Raw genomic sequence first — 6,000 nt, 5'->3', positions numbered from 1 at the left:
TCGTCCATCTTGCTTGCGGACGCTGGGATCCCCTCCATTACACTAACCACATAGCATGCCACCTCACACTGTGTGTCCAAGTCTGCACCTATGTTGGCCATTGGGCTGCGTGACAGAGTATCTGCGACGACCAGAGTCTTTCCAGGAGCATACTCTGCCACCGCGTTGAACCTCATGAGCCTCATGAGGAGTCGCTGGCATCGGAGAGGCACATTGTCCAGGCTGCGAGTGTTAATGAGAGGTACAAGGGGCTTGTGGTCAGTTATTAGCTTGAACTGGTCCAGGCTACTGAGGTACCGGTCGAACCTCTTGCACGCCCGCCAGACCTTCTTTTTCAATCTGGGCGTAGCGCGTTTCTGCTTCGGTGAGGCATCTTGAGCAGTACGCCACAGGTTTCCACTGCTCGCCATGAAGTTGAAGTAGCACGCCCCCTAACCTGTAACTGCTTGCGTCGGCAGACACGACGGTGGGCTTGCTCACGTCGTAGAAGGCGAGTACTGGTGCTGTGGTCAACAGCTCTTTGATCCTCTGAAAAGCTGTTTGCTGGGCATAATTTCATGCCCATGCATTCTTGTGCTTCAGGAGCTCATACAGCGGCTGTCCTACTGTTGAGAGGTCTGGGACGTACCTGCCGAGATAATTCACCATTCCCAGCACCCTCCTCAGCTCCTGCATATCTGTTGGCGGCGCCAGCTGCTGGATAGCCTCCACTTTCGCTGGGCCAGGCCGGATCCCGGACTGGTCGATGATGTGCCAGAGAAACCGTAGCGGACTTTGCTTGATGGAGCACTTTTCTCGATTCAGCTTCAGCCGTCTCTATGCGCTGCATCACCTCCAGGCGACTGTCATGCTCCTTTTCTGTGGCCCCATAGACGAGAATGTCTTCCATAAAGATCTCGACGCCCCCTCTAACCCGTCCAGGGTCTCCATCATCTTCCTCTGGAAGATTTCAGGCGCGCTTGTGATCCCGAATGGCAGTCGCTTGAAGTTGAACCTGCCAAACGGCGTGATGAAGGTGGTGAGCTTACAGCTGTCTGGGTGCAACGGGATTTGGAAGAATCCACTGGCGGCATCGAGTGACGTAAAGACTGTGGCCCCGCTTAGCTTTGCTGTGATCTCGTCGGTAGTGGGCAGGGTGTACTGTTCTCTTTTAACAGCCTCGTTCAGCCTCTTGAGATCCATACAGATGCGGGCTTTGCCTGTGCTCTTCAGGACCGGCACCATGGGTGCACACCAATCGGTAGGCTGTGTCATCCTCTCGATGATGTCGTTCCCCTCCATCCTCTGGAGCTCCTCCATGACCTTCTGCAGCATAGGGAGAGGTACACGTCGCGCTGTGTATACAGCGTACGGCTGGGCGCCACCTTTCAGCAGTATTCTTACTGGTTCAGTTTGTAATGTCCCATGCCTGCCTGCAAATGTAAATCTTTCCCGCTGCTGCTCACCATTTCCTCCACTCTTCTCACTAGATTCATTTTCACTGATATTGGTCTGCTGAGTAGATTGTTTACTGTAGGCCCCCGGATGACATAAGCTGTGAGTGGGTGTGTCTTACCCTTGTAGGTCACAGTGCTCTGGATCTGTCCTATGCACTGCAGCTCGCCACCTGGGCTGTCCAGTGGTATTTCCGCAGGCTCCAGCGGTCTGTTTGGCATGAGTGAGTGGTAGATCTCCTCGCGAATGATGCTCACATCCGCCCCAGTGTCGATTTTGAACTTGACCGGTGTGGAACCCATCAACACCTTGACGGCCCACTTCTTTGGTGACCCACCTGCTTTACTCACTTCCCACATGTAGTACCCATCTTCTGACCCGGAGTCCTGCTGTTGTTGCTGCACTTCCTTTTGTTCTCTGACCTCACGTACTGCTTTCCTATTCCTACACACTTTGCTCCAGTGCCCTACTTTGTCGCAGGTATTACATGTGGACTTTTTAGCTGGACAGTTCTCATCTCTACTGTGCCACGCTTTTCCACATTGTCTACATTGTCCTCTGTCGCCCCCTTGTGGCTTACCCTGGCTGCCATTGCCTTTGTAGCGCTTGTTGTGAGTGACCTTGTGTATCGGCCGGCCTCCGGCTGTCTCTCCTTGCATGCTGATCTGCGAAGCAACCTCTTCAGACTGCCTGACCGTCTCTATGGTCAGCGCGAGTGTCAAGTCCCTTGTCAGCTGCAACTTACGGGAGACTTATTCTCCGACTCGCTTCCCATAGCATATATCAGACTGCTAACCTGCACGGCACCATCTTTCTTATCCAACTTGGTAGCCGTTCTGAATCTCACAAAACGTTGCTTCCAATCGGGCCATTCTCTTGGTTTGTCGAAAGGAAAACTCGCCGGTGGGTGAAATTTTGCCATTTCTGTCTACTTTACTTCTGACACCATTTATTGTAGATTAATCGTCTGGAGGCTTTGACTTGGTGCGAGCTCTGCTAATTTATTGACAACTTCCGTATGCAGTAACCCACTGACTCATTCACGTTCAGTGTAACAATATAACTCCAGATCAATGCGCAGGCCTTAGAACTACCCACGTATATCTTATATACTTCCATATATGACAGTATGCTTAATAACATTAGAGTTAGAGTGTTAGAGAGACAGGGAAGAAGAAAATAGTTATTTCATGTTTATTAAGGCTTTATTAATGCATAATGATGCTACACTTAATATACAACTTGACCCAACAAGGAATAAGCAATAATATAGACTAATATGACCTAGTGTGTGTGTGTGTGGTTGAGTCCATTATCAAAGGGATGATAAATTAACATCCATCTACAAATTAACTATATGTCCACCCTGTCATGTGTATGTCCACCCTGTCGGGTCTAAGTGGCCGACAGGGTGGACATTTTGGGACAACGATAGGGTGGACATTTTGAGCTTCAGTTAGCATATTAGCTTACAACAAACTGTGACTAGCTAACTAGCTAGTCTGGTTGTTGAAGAGAATTTGGTATAGTTAAACTTACATATTTTGAAAATATTGTATTCTAATCACTTCCAGCATATTTTATGCTGACAGGGTGGACATGTTAAGCTTGGTCAGTTGAGTAATATCTTATTTAACTAAATAATATTATGAAAACAAAATAATTATTTTTTTGGATTTGACTATTTTTTACGCACATTGAAATTGAATGAGCAGTGCATGGGACATAGCAAAACAGCATGCATCCTCTCATACAAAACTGGAAAAAAATCTGGAAAATGTATTTAAAGAGCCAGGTAATGCTTTTTTATTAATATAAAGACTTAGCCCAATATACCAAACCCTTTCATAGTAATTTTTATGTTAAATTGACATGACAAATGTATTATTTATGTACAGGACACCAAAATGCACCCTACAGCGATATTGACCCATTAATGTTTTAATATGTCAATTGTAAATCAGTGAAGCTACAGATAGTGAATTATGTATATTGTTCAAATACAATAATAAATTGATGAGGCTGTTACATACCCATAATAAAGATCAGCTCTAAGTGTAATTATAAAGAGCAAGAGGAGAAATACGCTTCTGATGTGAACAACCATTCTACTGCTTGCTTCATTTGTATTATATAGCTTAGTTTATTGTTTGAATTGAAGTATTACAATTATTTTTTGGGGGGGGGGGGGGCGTGTGCTTTAGACTTATGTAGAGTTGTTCTTTTATTTTGGAAAAAGTCCCACCGGAAATCTTATTGTTGGTGTCTCTACTCGCTAGCGGAAGTGCGGAACAGTGTGTCTTGAGAGACGACGCCATTAGCATTGTCTTGCAGATCATTTAGAAAACGTTTGGTCAAAAGCCTGCATTAAACGTCTAACTAACATGACGCCCACCACTCGTTCCTGTAATTATGACGACTAGACTATCGTGGGATCAAAGTTGTGATAATCTTCCTAGCGGGATATGTCTACCTGTTCTGACTCCTGAGTAAGTTGTATTTCTTATTTATCAACGATGGAGTGCATATGCTGATTTTACAAATGCTCGGCTATCTTGTGAATGTTTTACCTTAGTTCATTTAAAACCACAGAACAACACGGATATTTATAGTACGACAATTATTCAAAACCATAACATATTATTTGATACACAACAGTGTCTATGGGCCTTTCTAACCGATCCCCCAACAGAAGACTGCGGTCAAGTGAGCCGTCTTTCACTTTTGCGTGGTCGTCTGCAGTCTAACAGAAGACCGGTGGCGTTTGGCTCCGCCCACTCGCCGCTCGAACGCTTTCTATGGTTTGTGGACCCAAGTCTTCACATGAGACAAGGACAGAGATCTTCCATTGAGCTAGCCTATATAAAGGGACTCGAAGCAGTTCTTAATAGTGCTAGCTATCTAGATAGTTTAGTATTTATTTATATATTATTTATTAGAAATAGTTGAGTTTTTATTGATTTTGGTATTCCTGAATGATATCAACTTCATAGGTTCAATGTCATAGGTTGCCAGCAGTGTTTTAACTTTTTTCTTCCAAACAAGTTATCCAATATCGTGGACATGTCAGGGGAACAGCTAGGCTGTCATTAACATCTATTGTACTGTAGCGTAGCTTTTGTTCCAAGTGTAGAATTGTAGATTTTAAAATAATGAATATTTCCTAGCTTTGTCTAGCTGCCAACACAATGCTAGATCAACAGCTGACACCAGCACTGGTGTGGATTTTCTATGACACTAATGTAAGGAAATTATATACCATCACACTATCCATTCATTTGACCATAATCACTCAGACATCTATTTACAAACCATAAAGCCACATCCAAGATTCAATCATTTCCTATTCTACTTATAGGCGTATTAGACTGGTCACAGTAATATTGTATTTAACTTTTGAAGCAAGTAGATAATGAAACAAAATAAGTTTAACACACTAGACTAGAGCCAATGGCCCAGCATTACGCAATAACCATTTGTAGTAGATACCGGAGTCTCATGGCAAGCACAGAGAGACTCAGAAGAAGCTTCTATCCTCAGGCCATCAGAATGCTAAATGACAATAACACTATGTAACAACCATCAAATGCACTCACAGCACACACATCCACATGCACACACTTACTTTAAACAAACAACTCACTGCAGCACCCACTTTACCCACTTTAGAACACCTAAACACACTTTATATTTATTGGTAAAGATTTTGCACTACAACCCATACCTCATTACACCTTACTGTAAATTGTACCTAAATTGTACCTCATCCCATTTCTGATTTGTACTGTATAGTATATTGTATTGTAACTCTGCATTATATATATGTATATACTGAACACTTTTGTCTACGTACTTGACTTCTATTTTACACTTGCTATACTTATTTTATACTTATCTATTTTTGTCTAGCACAGTCTTTGGAGCGTAACAGAAAGAAGTATTTTGTATAAAAGTATTCTGTACTTCTGTATGACAACTAATAAAGAAACTTGAAACTTGAACGAAACTTGTATTGCAGTGCCAGTGAGATACAGTGGACACATCCACCTCCCCCTAATCAATTTGCTATTGAAAAGTCAATAGGAAAGGACTGGAGCAGCCTATAAACATTACTTGCACTAATAGCTACCTGAATACCTTCAATATGGGAAATAGGCTAGCTTAACGTTAGGCCTCAATTTGCATGATAAATATAAAGTCATGTGTAGGGATGTTGTTAAATTATTTTAAAAATCAAATAGTTTATGCGAAAAATAAATTGTCCCTTGTTTTTACTGGTAACTAGTAACTACACTGTGTAGTGTATTGAGAGGGGACCCTATTAACTGTTACACCGCTGAACGGCATGCTGGGTACAGCTCGCCAGCTAGAATAACAGCTGGGAGAACAGAAAAGAAAGAGAGACCTGAGATGTTACATGGTAGCAATGTTTTGCACGTTTGTCATGTTGTTTCATTTAGCTCACATTTAAAGCATCAGAATGCAACTGTCAGAATGAATGCTTTTGCAATGACATCAGCCAGCTTGTTGGATTATCTCACATTCGCTATAGGGAGGTGTAGTGGT

At 43.1% G+C, this 6,000-nt stretch overlaps 1 long non-coding RNA gene across 1 annotated transcript in view; it reads left to right on the top strand.

Moving 5' to 3' along the window:
• Nucleotides 1-3,742: 3,742 nt before the first annotated feature.
• LOC311240810 overlaps nt 3,743-6,000 on the top strand; it is a 44,811-nt gene continuing 42,553 nt past the window's right edge. Inside the window, exon 1 of the long non-coding RNA XR_014620498.1 lies at nt 3,743-3,923. This is a non-coding gene — a long non-coding RNA (uncharacterized lncRNA). The remainder of the gene's footprint in view (nt 3,924-6,000) is intronic.

Source organism: Notolepis coatsorum (genome assembly GCF_963971535.1).
Source record: "Notolepis coatsorum genome assembly, chromosome: 1".
In the NCBI taxonomy this organism is placed as follows: domain Eukaryota; kingdom Metazoa; phylum Chordata; class Actinopteri; order Aulopiformes; family Paralepididae; genus Notolepis; species Notolepis coatsorum.
The sequence above is the reverse complement of the archived record's forward strand: the minus strand, read 5'-3'. Positions and strand labels throughout refer to the sequence as shown.